This window comes from Hyla sarda, chromosome 6 (assembly GCF_029499605.1).
Source record: "Hyla sarda isolate aHylSar1 chromosome 6, aHylSar1.hap1, whole genome shotgun sequence".
NCBI classification, from domain to species: Eukaryota; Metazoa; Chordata; class Amphibia; order Anura; family Hylidae; genus Hyla; species Hyla sarda.
This window is the reverse complement of record NC_079194.1, coordinates 254,418,312-254,440,312: the sequence shown is the minus strand read 5'-3', so window position 1 is coordinate 254,440,312 and position 22,001 is coordinate 254,418,312. Positions and strand designations below refer to the sequence as shown.

General features: G+C 48.7%; 1 protein-coding gene across 7 annotated transcripts in view; it reads right to left on the bottom strand.

The window, feature by feature from the left end:
* Positions 1-22,001, bottom strand: part of LOC130276936 (phospholipase A and acyltransferase 2-like) — a 69,880-nt gene that overhangs the window by 25,383 nt on the left and 22,496 nt on the right. Inside the window, exon 3 of one of the 7 annotated variants that reach the window (XM_056526971.1) lies at positions 6,525-6,629. The exons of 5 other annotated variants lie outside the window; for them this stretch is intronic. The gene's annotated coding sequence lies outside the window, so the exon portion shown is untranslated. The remainder of the gene's footprint in view (positions 1-6,524; positions 6,630-22,001) is intronic. One more of the 7 variants, XM_056526972.1, reaches the window with a different exon arrangement.

The following is a 22,001-nucleotide window of genomic DNA, read 5'->3' as shown; positions in this document are numbered from 1 at the left end:
TGGAGCCAAACGTGCCGGGGGAGACCACCTGCTTCCCGGGAGGTAGTGGAGCAGGGATTCCTGGAGACGGCGGAAGTAGCAGTCAATTAGTGTGTACTGTTGTTGGGAAAATCAGCTACTTGGTGGTGTGGCAGCTTTTCATCAAGCATCCGGAGGAGGTTCACATAGCCACATGCAAGATATGTCTGCAGAAGGTGAAGTATGGCCAGGGTCCCAATGTTGGTACCACGGCCCTGTATCAACATATGTTGCACCATAAAGCGGCCTGGGAGGACCATGGCTCCAATGTAGTGGTCCAGCCTCCTGCATGACCCAGTGGCAAGCCGCTCCCGCTCTTCAGCCAGCCAAGGCTCCACCACCAGATGCTCCTGCTCCTCCTTCTTTGTCAGCCACTCCGCCAACAATCCATCGGTGAAGCCCTGCCCAAGAGATAACAGTATGCGCCCACTCATCCAATGGCGCAGAAGCTGAATGTGCTCCTGTCCAAGTTGCTGGTGCTGCAGTCCCTCCCTTTTCAAGTGGTGGACTCTGCACCTTGTGCCAGCCTAGGTGAAGAGTGCCAAGCAGTCATTTCTTTGTGAAGAAAGTTTGTACCAAAGTGCACGGCAGCACCGACGTCTGGAGCTGTTAGTATGGTCAAGGACAATACATGTCCTTTTCGGCTCACTGGGTGAATGTGGTTCCTGCACAGCCACATCACCAACTTGGACAGGTCACGTCGCTTCCCCCTCCACGCTCTCAGGCCATTGGTCCTGTGACAGTGTGTGACTCCATCTTCTCACCCTCCACCGTGTCCTCAGCCTCCACTGCCCAGACAAGTCTCAGTGGCCCTTCAGCATACCATGTGTGCAGGGCACAGCGGTGTCACGCTGTTGTTCACATGGTTTGCCTTGGCGAACGGAGTATTACAGGGGAGGAACTGCTAGGCAGGATCAGTACCAGCTCCATCAGCAGCAGCCTACAGTCGCTGATGAGTAGCTTTTTTTACCCGCATAGTGAAGAAACTCATCAGCAGCAGGTAGACATGGAGCATGACCTAAACCAGCAGGTAGCGGCATACCTTGACATGTCCATGCCAACTCACCTTGAAGATCCGCTGGACTTTTGGGCAGCCAAACTTGATTTTTGGCTGCAACTAGCAGAGTTTGAGCTTGAAAAGGTCCTGCTTAGCCAGTAATGTGCCATCAGAGCGGATGTTTTGTGCGGCGGGGCAGGGCCGGCGTTATGTCGGAGTGAACCAGGCCTTTGCCTAGGGCTCCCAGGGGGCCCCCTGCCGGCTGCTCAGCATAAGTGTGCGCATGGGGTGTGCCGACTGTGCCTGGGCACACCCAATCAAGCCCTGGGAACTATACTGCACCTAATGTGGGGAACCTGTACAGCACCAAATGTGGGGGAACTGTACTGCACCTAATGTGGGGGAACTGTACTGCACCTAATGTGGGGGAACTGTACTGCACCTAGTGTGAGGAACTGTACTGCACCTAATGTGGGGGAACTGTACTGCACCTAATGTGGGGGAACTGTACTGCACCTTATGTGGTGGAACCGTACTGCACCTAATGTGGGGAGCTATACTACACCTAATGTGGGGAGCTATACTGCGCCTAATATGTGGGGGACTGTACTGCACCTAATGTGGGGGAACTATACAGCCAACCTAATGTGGGGGAACTGTACTGCACCTAATGTGGGGGAACTGTACTGCCAACCTAATGTGGGGGGACTATAAAGCCAACCTAATGAGGGGGAACTGTACTGCACCTAATGTGGGGGAACTGTACTGCCAACCTAATGTGGGGGGACTATACAGCCAACCTAATGTGGGGGAACTATACTGCCAACCTAATGTGGGGGAACTATACTGTCAACCTAATGGGGAACGATACAAAAATATAAAATCGTACTATTCTGATCCCTATAACTCTTTTATTTTTCTGTATATGGGGATGTATGAGGGCAATTTTTTGCGCTTTGATTTGTAGTTTTAATCAGTACCATTTTTGTTTTGATGGGACTTTTCAATTGCTTTTTAGATATTTTTTATGGTATTTGAAGTGACCAAAAATGTGCAAATCTGGTTAGTGCACTATTACAACTTTTGGGGCCCCTCTTTTGATTTTGCCTACGGCCACGCTGAGCCTAAAACCGACCCTGGGGCCATAGTCACCTCAAGGAGAACTTGTCTGTCCATGAAAAATCTGGAGAGTCTGACCTTTGTGAAGATGAATCAGGCATGGATCAGCCAGGATTTCCAACCACCAATGCCTGATGGATCAGAGTAGATTGACCATGGTGCCAACCAAACACTTCACAAATATGGATAGTGCCAAACATATTTAAGGTGCTGCTCCCCAGTTACAAACATTCCTCCGCCTCAGACCTTTTTTCCCACACCTTCGTCACCGGGTACTGGTATTGACACACACCGCACCACTCTGTCACCAGGTCACTTTCAGGACTCCTGATGCTGCTGCTGCCACCTCCAGGCTGTGTCATTCAGACAATATATAGTTTACTGAGGCTGCTGGGCCTGGGCCTAAACATTTATATGGAAGCACTAGCAACCATAAATCTTCAATTTAAATTTCAAAAATCATGTTTTAATCTTAGGGATTGTGAAGCCCTAGTGTCTACTCATTCTGCTGCCAGCTCCAGGCTGTGTCATTCAGCCACTATATGGTCTCCTCATGCTGAAAACACCTCCACGCTGTGTCATTCAGCCACTATATGGTCTCCTCATGCTGCCAACAACTCCACATTGTGTCATTCAGCCACTATATGGTCTCCTCATGCTGCCAACAACTCCACATTGTGTCATTCAGCCACTATATGGTCTCCTCATGTTGCCAACACATCCAGGCTGTTTCATTCATCCATTTATATGGTTTACAGATGCTTCAGCCACCTCGAGGCTGTGTCATTCATCCAATATATGGTTTACAGATGCTTCAGCCACCTCCAGGCTGTGCCACTCATCCAATATATGGTTTACTGATGCTTCAGCCAGCTCTAGTCTGTGCCATTCAGCAACTACATGGTTTAGTGATGTTGCTGGGCCTAGGACATTACCTATATATGTTTATGGTAGCCCTAGGTACCATACATCTTCAATGGAAATGTCAAAATTCATCATTTAATCTTAGGGGTTGTAAAGCCCTCTTGTGTACTCATACTGCTGCCAGCTCTAGTCTGTGTCATTCAGAAACTACATGCTTTAGTGTTGCTGCTAAGCCTGGGACATTAAAGGGGTATTCCAGGAAAAAACTTTTTTTTATATATCAACTGGCTCCAGAAAGTTAAACAGATTAGTAAATTACTTCTATCCAAAAATCTTAATCCTTTCAGTACTTATGAGCTTCTGAAGTTAAGGTTGTTCTTTTCTGTCTAAGTGCTCTCTGATGACACGCGTCTCGGGAAACGCCCAGTTTAGAAGAGGTTTGCTATGGGGATTTGCTTCTAAACTGGGCGTTTCCCGAGACACGAGTCATCAGAAAACACTTAGACAGAAAAGAACAACCTTAACTTCAGAAGCTCAAAAGTATTGAAAGGATTAAGATTTTTTAATAGAAGTAATTTACAAATCTGTTTAACTTTCTGGAGCCAGTTGATATATAAAAAAAAGTTTTTTCCTGGATAAACCCTTTAAGCCACTATATGGTCTCTTCATGCTGCCACAAACTGGGCTTGTGCCATTCAGCCACTATATGGTCTCCTCATGCTTCAGCCAACTTCAGGCTGTGCAATTCAGCCTTTATATGGTCTCCTCATGCTTCGGCCACCTCCAGGCTGTGCCATTCAGCCACTATATGGTCTCCTCATGCTTCAGTCACCTCCAGGCTGTGCCATTCAGCCACTATATGGTCTCTTCATGCTGCCACAAACTCCAGGCTGTGCCTATCAGCCACTATATGGTCTCCTCATGCTTCAGCTACCTCCAGGCTGTTCCATTCAGACACTATATGGACTCCTCATGCTTCAGCTACCTCCAGGCTGTGCCACTCAGACACTATATGGTCTCCTCATGCTTCAGCCACATCCAGGCTGTGTCATTCAGCCAACATATGGTTTACTGATGCTGCTGGGCCTGGGCCTAAAAAAATTTTATAGTAGCAATAGCTGCCATAAATCTTAAATTTTAATTTCAAAATTCATCTTTTAATCTTAGGGATTGTGAAGCCCTAGTGTCTACTCTTGCTCCTGCCAGCTCCAGGCTGTGTCATTCAGTAACTATATGGTCTCTTCTTGCTGCCAACATCTCCACACTGTGTCATTCAGCCACTATATGTTCTCCTCATGCTGCCAAAACCTCCACGCTGTGTCATTTAGCCACTATATGCTCTCCTCATGTTGCCAACACCTCCATGCTGTGTCATTCAGCCACTATATGGTCTCCTCATGCTTCAGTCACATCCAAGCTTAGTCATTCAGCCAGTATATGGTCTCCTCATGCTGCCAACACCTCCACGCTGTGTCTTTCAGCCACTATATGGTCTCCTCATGCTGCCAAAACCTCCACGCTGTGTCATTTAGCCACTATATGGTGTCCTCATGCTTCAGCCTCATCCAAGCTGTGTCATTCAGCCACTATATGGTCTCCTCATGCTTCCAACACCTCCACGTTGTGTCATTTAGCCACTATATGGTCTCCTCATGCTGCCAACACCTCCATGCTGTGTCATTCAGCCACTATATGGTCTCCTCATGCTTCAGTCACATCCAAGCTATGTCATTCAGCCAGTATATTGTCTCATCATGCTGCCAACACCTCCACGCTGTGTCTTTCAGCCACTATATGGTCTCCTCATGCTGCCAAAACCTCCACGCTGTGTCATTTAGCCACTATATGGTGTCCTCATGCTTCAGCCTCATCCAAGCTGTGTCATTCAGCCACTATATGGTCTCCTCATGCTTCCAACACCTCCACGCTGTGTCATTTAGCCACTATATGGTCTCCTCATGCTGCTAACACCTCCACGCTGTGTCATACAGCCACTATATGGTCTCCTCATAATGATGCCACCTCCAGGCTCTGTCATTGTGCCGCTCTGCAGCAGTGATTTTAAAGGCGATGCCGGTAATCTGCATGTAATTCTGAATAACAGTATTATTTCACTACCCCAGCACACTCCAATGTTTTCTACATCCCTATTGAGGCTCTCTGTAGTCCAGAAATAGCCATTTTTAATATAGATACGCTGCTAATAAATTCGGATCAAACCAAATTTTTACAAAAAATTCGGCAAATCAGCCTAATTGAATTTTTCAAAAGTTCGACATCTCTAGCCAACATTGATAAATGTCCCCCACTGAACCCATATTTTTACATACTGCACCCACATTTGGACATAGATAGTAGTGAAGATAATATTATGTCAGGATACTGCTGGTTAGTATGCTAATGTAGATGGGTACATAGCAGCTAAGCCCAGGAGCACCCCATTGATTCTCTAGCTCATCGTATGCCCGCTGCCATAAAAAATGTGTCCAGGGAACCCTATGCATTGGAGCAAAACTCATCTACTGTCTATAGCTCCTAGTGCACAGCTGTCCATCACATGCCAGGCTCATCACCTTTTTACTTGAACCAATAAGCAGCTCAGACATATCTAGCTATAATATACAGGGGAAGGGAGGGGGGTGTATCGAAAGTGTCTAAAAGAAAAATGGTCCTTATTGCCCCTAGCAACCAATCCAAGCTCACCTTTTATTTTCTTAAACTGCTCTGAAAAAATGAAAACTAAGCTCACATTGGTTGCTATGGGCAACAGAGACAGTTTATTTTTCAGACAAATTTGATATATTTTCCCCAGTGCAGGGGCGTAACTATAGGGGGTGCAGATGTAGCAGTCACACTGGGGCCCTGGTGCCTAAGAGGGCCCAAAGGCATATCTGTCCCATAAGAGACCAGGATCATAATTGGCACATGGGGCTCAAAAGCTACAAGTTATGCCTCTGTCCCTGTGTGTGTATATAATTCACCAGAAATATGTAAAGATGTGAAGATTATCATATGTTGTTAGTAATCTACAGTTATGTAGATGACTCCTTGGCCTATGTTCACATATATATTCCATTATGGTTCTGTCACAGTACCATTAAAGTTTTGCTGAAATTAGAATTTTACAAAGATTTCGGAAGACGTGACAAAACTGCAACCAAAAAACAACAGGAGCTACAACATGTGAACATGTCTTACTACCGTATTAAAAAATCCTCTTTACAGGTCCTATTCCACCTCTGCTTGTATACTGTATACTTTGGATATATTGCCCTATGTGTGGTGTGTATAGTGTGTGGGAAGAAGGACTTATACAGAGATGTTTAGGCCAAGGGTGGTGCAACCTGCAAACAAAATGACAAAAAAACACAAAAAGATTTTTCTAGCTATGGTGATGGAAAATATGGATTTGTAAGACAGGAGGGGAATATTATGCAACCTTTTTTACTACTTTCATTCAACAGCGAAATAGTTAACAAAAATGTTTTAAATTCAACCAAACATGCGAATATCTAGTGTGATCTACCAATCAGGATACAGTCCAGTCCATCGTTTTGTAAAACAGATTCTAAACTTGCAGAAACAACGATGAGAACTTAAAGAAGTAAATCTTCGTAGAATTACTAAAGCGCTGTAAAAAAGCAAAACAGATATTAAGGGTTGGGAATACACGGGGGGAATAATATTCGCTTGCTGTCTTAATAAAATCCATAGCTAGGAAAATCTCAAATTTTATGTAAGACAATTTTAAAGCTAAAATGGGTAATGATAAATGAAAATATGTAAACTGTTTAATTGTTAAATAAGAAGCATAGAAACATGAGATTCAGGTCTGAAATAAAAAGTTTTGAAGGTACACTCAGAAGACCAATTAGCCGTTTTAAGGATATCTTCAAGGGAACCTCTCGCTTTTAGTAGACATTGCTCCTCTGGAGGAATCAGCACTGAATCTGTTGATGTCAATCCCAGCTAAACTCATAGAATGTTAGATTCACCTTGCTAGAGTGGCAGAAAAGACTGGTAGATGAGGATTACAGTAAGAAATAAGTAGCTGAGAGGAAGATGGGGATCATAAAAGAGCAGTCTTTTGTTCATAAGATTTTAAACAGCGAACCACACATAATTTATCATGGTGAGTAGAGTTGAGCGAATTTTTGAAAAATTAGATTCAGCCGATTCAGCGAATTTTCAGAAAAATTTGGTACGGTCCAAATTTATTTGCGGCTAATCGCTATTAAAAACTGCTATTTCTGGCCTACAAAGAGGCATAATAGGGTGTGGAACACTTTGCCTTGCTGTAACACGCATAGGGTGTGTGCTGGGTTAGTAAAATAATACTGTTAGTCAGTATAACATGTAGATCAGAGGCGTCGCTATTAGAATCACTGTTACGCCGAGCGCTCCGGGTCCCCGCTCCTCCCCGGAGCGCTCGCTACACTCCTCTCACTGCAGCGCTCCGGTCGGTTCCACGGACCCGGGGCGCTGCGATACCGCCTCTGGCCGGGATGCGATTCGCGATGCGGGTAGCGCCCGCTCGCGATGCGCACCCCGGCTCCCGTACCTGACTCGCTCTCCGTCAGTTCTGTCCCGGCGCGCGCGGCCCCGCTCCCTAGGGCGCGCGCGCGCCGGGTCTTTGCGATTTAAAGGGCCACTGCGCCGCTGATTGGCGCAGTGGTTCCAATTAGTGTTTACACCTGTGCACTTCCCTATATCTCCTCACTTCCCCTTCACTCCCTCGCCGGATCTTGTTGCCTTAGTGCCAGTGAAAGCGTTTCCTTGTGTGTTCCTAGCCTGTGTTCCAGACCTCCTGCCGTTGCCCCTGACTACGATCCTTGCTGCCTGCCCCGACCTTCTGCTACGTCCGACCTTGCTTCTGTCTACTCCCTTGTACCGCGCCTATCTTCGGCAGCCAGAGAGGTTGAGCCGTTGCTAGGGGATACGACCTGGTCACTACCGCCGCAGCAAGACCATCCCGCTTTGCGGCGGGCTCTGGTGAAAACCAGTAGTGACTTAGAACCGATCCTCTAGCACGGTCCACGCCAATCCCTCTCTGGCACAGAGGATCCACTACCTGCCAGCCGGCATCGTGACAGTAGATCCGGCCATGGATCCCGCTGAAGTTCCTCTGCCAGTTGTCGCTGACCTCACCACGGTGGTCGCCCAGCAGTCACAACAGATTGCGCAACAAGGCCAACAGCTGTCTCAACTGACTGTTATGCTACAACAGTTACTACCACAGCTCCAGCAACCATCTCCTCCGCCAGCTCCTGTACCTCCCCCGCAGCGAGTGGCCGCTTCTGGACTACGACTATCCTTGCCGGATAAATTTGATGGGGACTCTAAGTTTTGCCGTGGCTTCCTTTCCCAATGTTCATTACACTTGGAGATGATGTCGGACCAGTTCCCCACTGAAAGGTCTAAGGTGGCTTTCGTAGTCAGCCTGCTGTCTGGAAAAGCCCTGGCTTGGGCCACACCGCTCTGGGACCGCAATGACCCCGTCACTGCCTCTGTACACTCCTTCTTCTCGGAAATTCGAAGTGTCTTTGAGGAACCTGCCCGAGCCTCTTCTGCTGAGACTGCCCTGTTGAACCTGGTCCAGGGTAATTCTTCCGTTGGCGAGTATGCCGTACAATTCCGTACTCTTGCTTCTGAATTATCCTGGAACAATGAGGCCCTCTGCGCGACCTTTAAAAAAGGCCTATCCAGCAACATTAAAGATGTTCTGGCCGCACGAGAAATGCCTGCTAATCTTCATGAACTTATTCACCTAGCCACTCGCATTGACATGCGTTTTTCCGAAAGGCGTCAGGAGCTCCGCCAAGATATGGACTCTGTTCGCACGAGGCGTTTCTTCTCCTCGGCTCCTCTCTCCTCTGGTTCCCTGCAATCTGTTCCTGTGCCTCCCGCCGTGGAGGCTATGCAGGTCGACCGGTCTCGCCTGACATCTCAAGAGAGGACACGACGCCGCATGGAGAACCTCTGCCTGTACTGTGCTAGTACCGAACACTTCCTGAGGGATTGTCCTATCCGCCCTCCCCGCCTGGAAAGACGTACCCTGACTCCGCACAAAGGTGAGACAATCCTTGATGTCCACTCTGCTTCTCCACGTCTTACTGTGCCTGTGCGGATGTCTGCCTCTGCCTTCTCCTTCTCTTCTGTGGCCTTCTTGGACTCTGGATCTGCAGGAAATTTTATTTTGGCCTCTCTCGTCAACAGGTTCAACATCCCAGTGACCAGTCTCACCAGACCCCTTTACATCAATTGTATAAACAATGAAAGATTGGACTGTTCCATACGTTTCCGCACGGAGCCCCTTCTAATGAGCATCGGATCTCATCACGAGAGGATTGAACTTTTGGTCCTCCCCAATTGCACCTCGGAAATTCTCCTTGGACTTCCCTGGCTTCAACTTCATTCCCCAACCCTGGATTGGTCCACTGGGGAGATCAAGAGTTGGGGGCCCTCTTGTTCCAAGGACTGTCTAAAACCGGTTCCCAGTAACCCTTGCCGTAACTCTCTGCTTCCTCCAGTAACCGGTCTCCCTAAGGCCTATATGGACTTCGCGGATGTTTTCTGCAAAAAACAAGCGGAGACTCTACCTCCTCACAGGCCTTATGATTGTCCTATCGACCTCCTCCCGGGCACTACTCCACCCCGGGGCAGAATTTATCCTCTCTCTGCCCCAGAGACTCTTGCCATGTCTGAATACGTCCAGGAGAATCTAAAAAAGGGCTTTATCCGTAAATCCTCCTCTCCTGCCGGAGCCGGATTTTTCTTTGTGTCCAAAAAAGATGGCTCTCTACGTCCTTGCATTGACTACCGCGGACTTAATAAAATCACGGTTAAGAACCGCTACCCCTTACCCCTCATCTCTGAACTCTTTGATCGCCTCCAAGGTGCCCACATCTTTACTAAATTGGACTTAAGAGGCGCCTATAACCTCATCCGCATCAGAGAGGGGGATGAGTGGAAAACAGCATTTAACACCAGAGATGGACACTTTGAGTATCTGGTCATGCCCTTTGGCCTGTGCAACGCCCCTGCTGTCTTCCAAGACTTTGTTAATGAAATTTTTCGTGATCTGTTATACTCCTGTGTTGTTGTATATCTTGATGATATCCTAATTTTTTCGGCCAATCTAGAAGAACACCGCCAGCATGTCCGTATGGTTCTTCAGAGACTTCGTGACAATCAACTCTATGCTAAAATTGAGAAATGTCTGTTTGAATGCCAATCTCTTCCTTTTCTAGGATACTTGGTCTCTGGCCAGGGACTACAAATGGATCCAGATAAACTCTCTGCCGTCTTAGATTGGCCACGCCCCTCCGGACTCCGTGCCATCCAACGTTTTTTGGGGTTCGCCAATTATTACAGGCAATTTATTCCACATTTTTCTACCATTGTGGCTCCTATTGTGGCTTTAACCAAAAAAAATGCCGATCCCAAGTCTTGGTCTCCTCAAGCGGAAGACGCCTTTAAACGACTCAAGTCTGCCTTTTCTTCGGCTCCCGTGCTCTCCAGACCTGACCCATCTAAACCCTTCCTATTGGAGGTTGATGCCTCCTCAGTGGGAGCTGGAGCTGTCCTTCTACAAAAAAACTCTTCCGGGCATGCTGTTACTTGTGGTTTTTTTTCTAGGACCTTCTCTCCGGCGGAGAGGAACTACTCCATCGGGGATCGAGAGCTTCTAGCCATTAAATTAGCACTTGAGGAATGGAGGCATCTGCTGGAGGGATCAAGATTTCCAGTTATTATTTACACCGATCACAAGAACCTCTCATACCTCGAGTCTGCCCAACGGCTGAATCCTCGTCAGGCCAGGTGGTCTCTGTTCTTTGCCCGATTTAATTTTGAAATTCACTTTCGGCCTGCTGATAAGAACATTAGGGCCGATGCTCTCTCTCGTTCCTCAGATGCTTCTGAAATTGAACTCTCTCCTCAACACATCATTCCTCCTGACTGCCTGATTTCCACTTCTCCAGCCTCCATCAGGCAAACTCCTCCAGGAAAGACCTTTGTTTCTCCACGCCAACGCCTCGGAATCCTCAAATGGGGTCACTCCTCCCATCTCGCAGGTCATGCGGGCATCAAGAAATCTGTGCAACTCATCTCTCGCTTCTATTGGTGGCCGACTCTAGAGACTGATGTGGTGGACTTTGTGCGAGCCTGCACTATCTGTGCCCGGGATAAGACTCCTCGCCAGAAGCCCGCTGGTTTTCTTCTTCCTCTGCCTGTTCCCGAACAACCTTGGTCTCTGATTGGTATGGATTTTATTACTGACTTACCCCCATCCCATGGCAACACTGTTATTTGGGTGGTCGTTGATCGATTCTCCAAAATGGCACATTTCATCCCTCTTCCTGGTCTTCCTTCAGCGCCTCAGTTGGCTAAACAATTTTTTGTACACATTTTTCGTCTTCACGGGTTGCCTACGCAGATCGTCTCGGATAGAGGCGTCCAATTTGTGTCTAAATTCTGGAGGGCTCTCTGTAAACAACTCAAGATTAAATTAAATTTTTCTTCTGCATACCATCCTCAATCCAATGGACAAGTAGAAAGAATTAACCAGATCTTGGGTGACTATTTACGACATTTTGTTTCCTCCCGCCAGGATGACTGGGCAGATCTTCTACCTTGGGCCGAATTCTCGTATAATTTCAGAATCTCTGAATCTTCCTCCAAATCCCCGTTTTTCGTGGTGTACGGCCGTCACCCTCTTCCCCCCCTCCCTACCCCCTTGCCCTCTGGTCTGCCCGCTGTGGATGAAATTTCTCGTGATCTTTCCATCATATGGAGAGAGACCCAAAATTCTCTCTTACAGGCTTCTTCACGCATGAAGAGATTCGCGGATAAGAAAAGAAGAGCTCCTCCCATTTTTTCCCCTGGAGACAAGGTATGGCTCTCCGCCAAATATGTCCGCTTCCGTGTCCCTAGCTATAAGTTGGGACCACGCTATCTTGGTCCTTTCAAGATTTTGCGCCAGATTAATCCTGTCTCTTACAAACTTCTTCTTCCTCCTTCTCTTCGTATTCCTAATGCCTTTCATGTTTCTCTTCTTAAACCACTTATCATTAACCGTTTCTCTCCCAAATCTGTTCCCCCCACTCCTGTCTCCGGCTCCTCGGACATCTTCTCCGTCAAAGAAATTTTAGCATCTAAAAAGGTCAGAGGGAAAACCTTCTTTTTAGTGGATTGGGAGGGTTGTGGTCCTGAAGAGAGGTCCTGGGAACCTGAGGACAATATCCTGGACAAAAGTCTGGTCCTCAGGTTCTCAGGCTCCAAGAAGAGGGGGAGACCCAAGGGGGGGGGTACTGTTACGCCGAGCGCTCCGGGTCCCCGCTCCTCCCCGGAGCGCTCGCTACACTCCTCTCACTGCAGCGCTCCGGTCGGTTCCACGGACCCGGGGCGCTGCGATACCGCCTCTGGCCGGGATGCGATTCGCGATGCGGGTAGCGCCCGCTCGCGATGCGCACCCCGGCTCCCGTACCTGACTCGCTCTCCGTCAGTTCTGTCCCGGCGCGCGCGGCCCCGCTCCCTAGGGCGCGCGCGCGCCGGGTCTTTGCGATTTAAAGGGCCACTGCGCCGCTGATTGGCGCAGTGGTTCCAATTAGTGTTTACACCTGTGCACTTCCCTATATCTCCTCACTTCCCCTTCACTCCCTCGCCGGATCTTGTTGCCTTAGTGCCAGTGAAAGCGTTTCCTTGTGTGTTCCTAGCCTGTGTTCCAGACCTCCTGCCGTTGCCCCTGACTACGATCCTTGCTGCCTGCCCCGACCTTCTGCTACGTCCGACCTTGCTTCTGTCTACTCCCTTGTACCGCGCCTATCTTCGGCAGCCAGAGAGGTTGAGCCGTTGCTAGGGGATACGACCTGGTCACTACCGCCGCAGCAAGACCATCCCGCTTTGCGGCGGGCTCTGGTGAAAACCAGTAGTGACTTAGAACCGATCCTCTAGCACGGTCCACGCCAATCCCTCTCTGGCACAGAGGATCCACTACCTGCCAGCCGGCATCGTGACAATCACTGTCGAAGAGCAGCACAATGACAGAGCCTGGAGGTGGCATCAGTATGAGGAGACCATATAGTGGCTGAATGACAAAGCGTGGAGGTGGCGGCAGCATGAGGAGACCATATAGTGGCTGAATGACACAGCATGGACATTTTGTCAGCATGAGGAGACCATATAGTGGCTGCATGACACAGCGTGGAGGTGGCGGCAGCATGAAGAGACCATATAGTGGCTGAATGACACAGCCTTGGGTTTGTGGCAGCATGAGGAGACTAAATAGTGGCTGAATGACACAGCGGGGAGGTGGCGGCAGCATAAGGAGAACGTATAGTGGCTGAATGAGGAGACCACATAGTGGCTGAATGACACAGCCTGGAGGTGGCTGAAACATGAGGAGACCATATAGTGGCTGAATGACACAGCCGGAAGTTTGCGGCAGCATGAGGAGACCATATAGTGGCTGAATGACACAGCATGGAAGTTGCGGCAGCATGAGGAGAACATATAGGGGCTGAATGACACAGCTTAGAGTTGGCGGCAACATATAGTGGCTGAATGACACAGTCTGGCGTTGGCGGCAGCATGAGGAGACCACATAGTGGCTGAATGATACAGCCTGGAGGTAGCGGAAGCATGAGGAGACCATATAGTGGAGGAATGAAACAGCCTGGAGTTGGAGGCAGCATGAGGAGACCATACAGTGGCTGAATGACACAGCCTGAAGGTGGCTGAAGCATGAGGAGACTATATAGTTGCTGAATGACACAGCCTGGAGTTGGCATAGTGGCTGAATGACACAGCCTGGAGGTGGCGGCAGCATGAAGAGACCATATAGTGGCTGAATGACACAGCCTTGGGTTTGTGGCAGCATGAGGAGACTAAATAGTGGCTGAATGACACAGCGGGGAGGTGGCGGCAGCATAAGGAGAACGTATAGTGGCTGAATGAGGAGACCACATAGTGGCTGAATGACACAGCCTGGAGGTGGCTGAAACATGAGGAGACCATATAGTGGCTGAATGACACAGCCGGAAGTTTGCGGCAGCATGAGGAGACCATATAGTGGCTGAATGACACAGCATGGAAGTTGCGGCAGCATGAGGAGAACATATAGGGGCTGAATGACACAGCTTAGAGTTGGCGGCAACATATAGTGGCTGAATGACACAGTCTGGCGTTGGCGGCAGCATGAGGAGACCACATAGTGGCTGAATGATACAGCCTGGAGGTAGCGGAAGCATGAGGAGACCATATAGTGGAGGAATGAAACAGCCTGGAGTTGGAGGCAGCATGAGGAGACCAAACAGTGGCTGAATGACACAGCCTGAAGGTGGCTGAAGCATGAGGAGACTATATAGTTGCTGAATGACACAGCCTGGAGTTGGCATAGTGGCTGAATGACACAGCCTGGAGGTGGCGGCAGCATGAAGAGACCATATAGTGGCTGAATGACACAGCCTTGTGTTTGTGGCAGCATGAGGAGACTAAATAGTGGCTGAATGACACAGCGGGGAGGTGGCGGCAGCATAAGGAGAACGTATAGTGGCTGAATGAGGAGACCACATAGTGGCTGAATGACACAGCCTGGAGGTGGCTGAAACATGAGGAGACCATATAGTGGCTGAATGACACAGCCTGAAGTTGGCGGCAGCATGAGGAGACCATATAGTGGCTGAATGACACAGCATGAAAGTTGCGGCAGCATGAGGAGAACATATAGGGGCTGAATGACACAGCTTAGAGTTGGCGGCAGCATATAGTGGCTGAATGACACAGTCTGGCGTTGGCGGCAGCATGAGGAGACCACATAGTGGCTGAATGACACAGCCTGGAGGTAGCGGAAGCATGAGGAGACCATATAATGGAGGAATAAAACAGCCTGGAGTTGGAGGCAGCATGAGGAGACCATACAGTGGCTGAATGACACAGCCTGGAGGTGGCTGAAACATGAGGAGACCATATAGTGGCTGAATGACACAGCCTGAAGTTGGCGGCAGCATGAGGAGACCATATATTGGCTGCATGACACAGCGTGGAGGTGGCGGCAGCATGAAGAGACCATATAGTGGCTGAATGACACAGACTTGGGTTTGTGGCAGCATGAGGAGACTAAATAGTGGCTGAATGACACAGCGGGGAGGTGGCGGCAGCATAAGGAGAACGTATAGTGGCTGAATGAGGAGACCACATAGTGGCTGAATGACACAGCCTGGAGGTGGCTGAAACATGAGAAGACCATATAGTGGCTGAATGACACAGCCTGAAGTTTGCGGCAGCATGAGGAGACCATATAGTGGCTGAATGACACAGCATGGAAGTTGCGGCAGCATGAGGAGAACATATAGGGGCTGAATGACACAGCTTAGAGTTGGCGGCAACATATAGTGGCTGAATGACACAGTCTGGCGTTGGCGGCAGCATGAGGAGACCACATAGTGGCTGAATGATACAGCCTGGAGGTAGCGGAAGCATGAGGAGACCATATAGATGAGGAATGAAACAGCCTGGAGTTGGAGGCAGCATGAGGAGACCATACAGTGGCTGAATGACACAGCCTGAAGGTGGCTGAAGCATGAGGAGACTATATAGTTGCTGAATGACACAGCCTGGAGTTGGCATAGTGGCTGAATGACACAGCCTGGAGGTGGCGGCAGCATGAAGAGACCATATAGTGGCTGAATGACACAGCATTGGGTTTGTGGCAGCATGAGGAGACTAAATAGTGGCTGAATGACACAGCGGGGAGGTGGCGGCAGCATAAGGAGAACGTATAGTGGCTGAATGAGGAGACCACATAGTGGCTGAATGACACAGCCTGGAGGTGGCTGAAACATGAGGAGACCATATAGTGGCTGAATGACACAGCCTGAAGTTGGCGGCAGCATGAGGAGACCATATAGTGGCTGAATGACAGAGCATGGAAGTTGCGGCAGCATGAGGAGAACATATAGGGGCTGAATGACACAGCTTAGAGTTGGCGGCAGCATATAGTGGCTGAATGACACAGTCTGGCATTGGCAGCAGCATGAGGAGACCACATAGTGGCTGAATGATACAGCCTGGAGGTAGCGGAAACATGAGGAGACCATATAGTGGAGGAATGAAACAGCCTGGAGTTGGAGGCAGCATGAGGAGACCATACAGTGGCTGAATGACACAGCCTGAAGGTGGCTGAAGCATGAGGAGACTATATAGTTGCTGAATGACACAGCCTGGAGTTGGCATAGTGGCTAAATGACACAGCCTGGAGTTGGCAGCAGCATATAGTGGCTGAATGACAAAGCCTGGAGTTTGCGACAGCTTGAGGAGAACATATTGTGGCTGAATGAGACAGCCTGAAGCTGGCATCAGCATGAGGAGAACATATGGTGGCAGAATGAGACAGCCTGGAGGTGGTAGAAGCATGACGAGACCACATAGTGGTTGGATGACACAGCCTGAAGGTGGCTAAAGCATGAGGAGACTATATAGTTGCTGAATGACACAGCCTGGAGATGGCATAGTGGCTGAATGACACAGCCTGGAGTTGGCAGCAGCATATAGTGGCTGAATGACAAAGCCTGAAGTTTGCGACAGCTTGAGGAGAACATATTGTGGCTGAATGAGACAGCCTGAAGCTGGCATCAGCATGAGGAGAACATATGGTGGCAGAATGAGACAGCTTGGAGGTGGCAGAAGCATGACGAGACCACATAGTGGCTGTATGACACAGCCTGGAGGTGGCGGAAGTATGAGGAGAACATATGGTGGAAGAATGAGACAGCCTGGAGGTGGCATCAGCACGAAAAAACATATGGTGGCAGAATGAGACAGCCTGGAGGTGGCAGCAGCAGTATCAGGAGTCCTGGTGCGATGGGTGGCAATACCAGTACCCAGTGACGAAGGTGGGTGAAAAAAGGAGAACTGGGCATCAGATGTGTGGCATCAGGCAGGCGGCAGGATCAGAATAGTAGCTGAGGCAGGTAGGCAGAAGAAAACGGTCTCTTTTGTAAAAATGTTAGTGTGCATTGAGGATATGCATTACGTAAAACTTCACTTTTAATAATATGCTTAGGATAGAATATATGGCCCCAATTTTTTTTTTTTATCAAACCAAGGGAAAGGTGTGCAAAAAACACCATGTGCCACCTATACCACCAAGTATTGATGTGATGCAAAGACCTCTAAAAGGTGGAAGGGAACAACGTATGGTCCATTGTAACTGGAGGGGGTAAACACTTCCCCTGTAAGGCCCTTCTCTTGCATTATTAATTCCCTTCTTGGCAAGTGTTACTCACCCTAAAAAGTGCGGCCCCACACAGGAACCTCTACCTATTTCCCCCTACAAACACTGCCATTTCCTAGGGTTTTTATGTGGAAACAGGGATTGGTTCCTGTGTGGGGCCGCCCCTTTACAGACAAGTAACACTTTCTTCAAAATGGTGGAAGGGAACAACGTATTGTCCATTGTAGCAGGTGGAGGTAAAAACTTCCCCTGTAAGGCCTTACTCTCACCCTATTAATTCCCTTCTTGGAAAGTGTTACTCATCCTAAAAAGGGTGGACCCACACAGGAAACTCTCCCTATTTTTACCTAAAAACCCTGGGAAATGGCAGTGTTTGTAGGGGGAAATTGGGAAAGGTTCCTGTGTGGGGCCGTCCTTTTTAGGGCGAGTAACACTTGCAAAGAAGGGAATTAATAATGAGAGAGTAGGGCTTTACAGGGGAAGTTTTTACCCCCACCGGTTACAACGGACGATACGTTGTTCCCTTCCACCTTTTAGAGGTCTTTGCATCACATCAATGCTTGGTGGTATAGGTGGCACATGGTGTTTTTTGCACATCTTTCCTTTTGTTTGATTTTTTTTTTTAATTCAGTACGTATATTTTATCCTAAGAAAAGTTACGTTTTAGCTAATGCATATCCTCAATACTTACTTGTGATCTGATGGCGAGGAATGTCTGTAACTGGGGACCAGCACCTTAGACATGTTTTGCACTATCCATAATTGTGAAGTGTTGGTATGGCACCATGGCCAGTCTACAGGGCGGGCCATTTATATGGATACACCTTAATAAAATGGGAATGGTTGGTGATATTAACTTGGCCATTTTGAATCCAACTTTTGTTTTTTCAATAGGAAGAGGGTCATGTGACACATCAAACTTATTGGGAATTTCACAAGAAAAACAATGATGTGCTTGGTTTTAATGTAACTTTATTCTTTCATGAGTTATTTACAAGTTTCTGACCACTTATAAAATGTGTTCAATTGGTTCCTGTGTGGGGCCGCCCCTTTTAGTTTCTGACCACTTATAAAGTTTCTGACCACTTATAAAATGTGTTCAATTGGTTCCTGTGTGGGGCCGCCCCTAATTAGTTTTTACCTCCACCTGCTACAATGGACAATACGTTACACTGATAGCAACACCACAGGAGAAATGCTAGCACAGGCTTCCAGTATCCGTAGTTTCAGGTGCTGAACATCTCGTATCTTCACAGCATAGACAATTGCCTTCAGATGACCCCAAAGATAAAAGTCTAAGGGGGTCAGATCTGGAGACCTTGGGGGCCATTCAACGGGCCCACGATGACCAATCCACTTTCCAGGAAACTGTTCATCTAGGAATGCTCGGACCATGTGGTGGTGCACCATCTTCCTGGAAAAACTCAGGGAACGTGCCAGCTTCAGTGCATAAAGAGGGAAACACATCATCATGTAGCAATTTCGCATATCCAGTGGCCTTGAGGTTTCCATTGATGAAGAATGACCCCACTATCTTTGTACCCCATATACCACACCATACCATCACATTTTGTATTCCAACAGTCTTGGAGGGATCTATCCAATGTGGGTTAGTGGCAGACCAATAGCGGTGGTTTTGTTTGTTAACTTCACCATTCACATAAAAGTTTGCCTCATCACTGAGCAAAATCTTTTGCGTAAACTGAGGGTCCTGTTCCAATTTTTGTTTTGCCCATTCTGCAGCACCTGAAACTACGGATACTGGAAGCCTGTGCTAGAATTTCTCCTGCGGTGTTGCTATTAGTGTGTGAAGAGTGGGAGAAGAGGGTTACATTAACAATCCAACACAATGGGCAGCACATTGAACACATTTTATAAGTGGTCAGAAACTTATAAATAACTCATGAAAGAATAAAGTTACGTTAAAACCAAGCACATCATTGTTTTTCTTGTGAAATTCGCAATAAGTTTCATGTGTCACATGACCCTCTTCCTATTGAAAAAACAAAAGTTGGATTCAAAATATCCGACTTCAAAATGGCCGCCATGGTCACCACCCATGTTGAAAAGTTTCCCCACCTCACATATACTAATGTGCTACAAACAGGAAGTTAATATCACCAACCATTCCCATTTTATTAAGGTGTATAAATGGCCCACCCTGTACTCTGATGCATCAGGCATTGGTGGGTGGAAATTCCGGCTGATCCATGCCTGATTCATCTTCACAAAGGTTAGTCTCTCCACATTTTTCGTGGACAGACAAGTTCTCCTTGGGGTTACTATGGCCCCTGTCGCACTAAACACCCGCTCTGATGGCACACTACTGGCCGGGTAGGACAGCTTTTCCAGGGCAAACTCTGCTAGTTGTGGCCACAAATCAAGTTTGGCTGCCCAGAAGTCCAGCGGATCTTCAAGGTATGTTTGGATGGGCATGTCAAGGTATGTCACCACCTGCTGGTTCAGGTCCTGCTCCAGATCTACCTACTGCAGATGAGTTGCTTCACTATGCCTGTGAAGAAAGCTACTCATCAGCGACTGTAGACTCAGGCTGCTGCTGATGGAGCTGGTACTGCTCCTGCCACCCCACCCCTCCCCAGCAGCTATGGCAGTGGAAGGTGAGCACAGAGGGCCGCCTGAGTCAGACCTGCGAGAGGATGGAAGATGGCGCAGATAGGCATCGGCCAACTGACTACGTAGGATGTCTCTGTAGTAGGTCAGTTTGTCCTCCCTCTCAGTGGGTGTAAAAAAGGCCCCATTTTGGGCCAGTAGCGAGGGTCCAATAAGGTGGAGAGCCAGAAGTCATCCCACTGCCGAATGGTGACCATTCAGTCGTCACTACGCAAGCAAGTGAGCATGCATTTTGCCATTTGTGCAAGTGACTCGGAGAGACTCCCTGCCTCCATTTCCACTGCATACTGCCACGGTGTGTCTGGGTCCTCTGTCTCGCCTTCCTCATAACCCTCTAGCTCCTCTGGCTGCTCCGGCTCCTCCTCTCCAGATGACTAGAAAACTGCCCATCTCGCGAAATATAAACTGTGCTCCACTGTGCTCCTCCCCCTCTTCCAGTTCAGCCCCCGCAGGGCTCATGTGGTCGTGAGATATAGGCGCCACATCTCCAGTGCCTTGACCAGCCATTGTTTCCAACACATGTTGTATTAAATGAAACAGTAGAATGATGTCGTTCATCCCATAATCCTGGCGAATTTCTAATAATGTGGCTTCCTCAAAGGGCCTGAGCAAATGGCAGGTGTCACGTTTGAGCTGCCACTGGTTGAAATTAAAAGGGAGTCCCCCTATCCGCTTGGATCATCAACAAATCAGTGATGGCTTTTCTCTGTTCGTATAGTTAGTCCAACATATGCAGGGTGCAATTCCAACGTGTGGAAATGTCGCAAATCAGACTATGTTGGGGGATACCATTCTGACTCTGCAGCTCAAGGAGGGTGTGCTTTGCGGTGTACGAGTGGCTGAAGTGCATGCAAAGTTTCCTTCCCATTGTTAGGATGTCTTGCAGATGGGGGAACACTTCAGGAACCACTTGAAACTGGATTGAACACGTGTCCCATGCTGGGCGCATGTCTCACGCTTCCTTGTCGCAGCACAGACAAGGTGTTCTTACTGTTGTTGGTCACCATGGTTCCCATTTCCAGTTTTCGTGGAGTAAGCCATGATTCAATTTCTTGATGAAAGACTTTTAGCCGTTCCTCCCCAGTGTGACTCCGTTCGCCAAGGCAAACCATGTGAAGCACAGCGTGACACCGCCGTGCCCTGCACACCTGGTATGCTGGAGGGGCACTGAGACTTGTCCGTGCAGTGGAGGCTGAAAACACGGTGGAGGATGAGGAGGCGGAGTCACACACTGTCACAGGACCAAAGGCCTAAGAGTGTTGAGGCGGGAGTCCTGTGACCTGCCCAGTTGGTGTTGAAGCTGTCGAGGAACCATTTTTACCCAGTGGGCCATAAAGGACATGTATTGTCCCTGACCGTAGTTACAGCTCCACATGTCAGCGATGCTGTGCACTTTAGTACACATCGACAGGAACAAGGACTGGCCCACCTCCTGTTCCACAAAATTGTGCAGAGCTGGTACTGCCTTCTTCGCAAAGAAATGACGGCTTGGCACTCTCCGCCTCGGCTCGGCACAAGCCATCGATTCTCTGAAAGGTGCAGAGTCCACCACTTGAAAAGGGAGGGACTGCAGCACCAGTAACTTGGACAGGAGCACATTCAGCTTCTGTGCCATTGGATGAGTGGGCGCATACTGTTGTCTCTTGGACATGGCTTCGCCAAAGGATTGCTGGCGGAATGACTGACTTGAAGTAGGAGGAGCAGGAACATCTGGAGTGACAGAAGATGGGCATGGTGCCAACTTTGGGACCTTAGCCATGCTTTACCTTTTGCTGACACATCTTGCATGTGGCCAGGTTAACATCCTCCGGATGCTCGATGAAAAACTGCCACACTGCTGAGTAGCTGATTTTCCCAACAACAGTCCGCACTGATTGACTGCTACTGCTGCCTCCAGGAACTCCTGTTCCACTACCTCCCAGGAGGGTAGGCTGCCGCAGAGCAGGTGGTCTACCCAAGGCACGTTTGGCTCCAGACTTTTCACTTCTGCCACCATGCTGACTGCCAACCATGCTACCACCTTGCTGGCTCAGCTGCTGCCGCAGGGGCAACCTGCAACCCTCTTCTCCTGATGATGATGAAGGCCCTTCTGCACCCAGATCCCAAGTGCGATCGGCTTCATCATCATCGAGTTGTGTC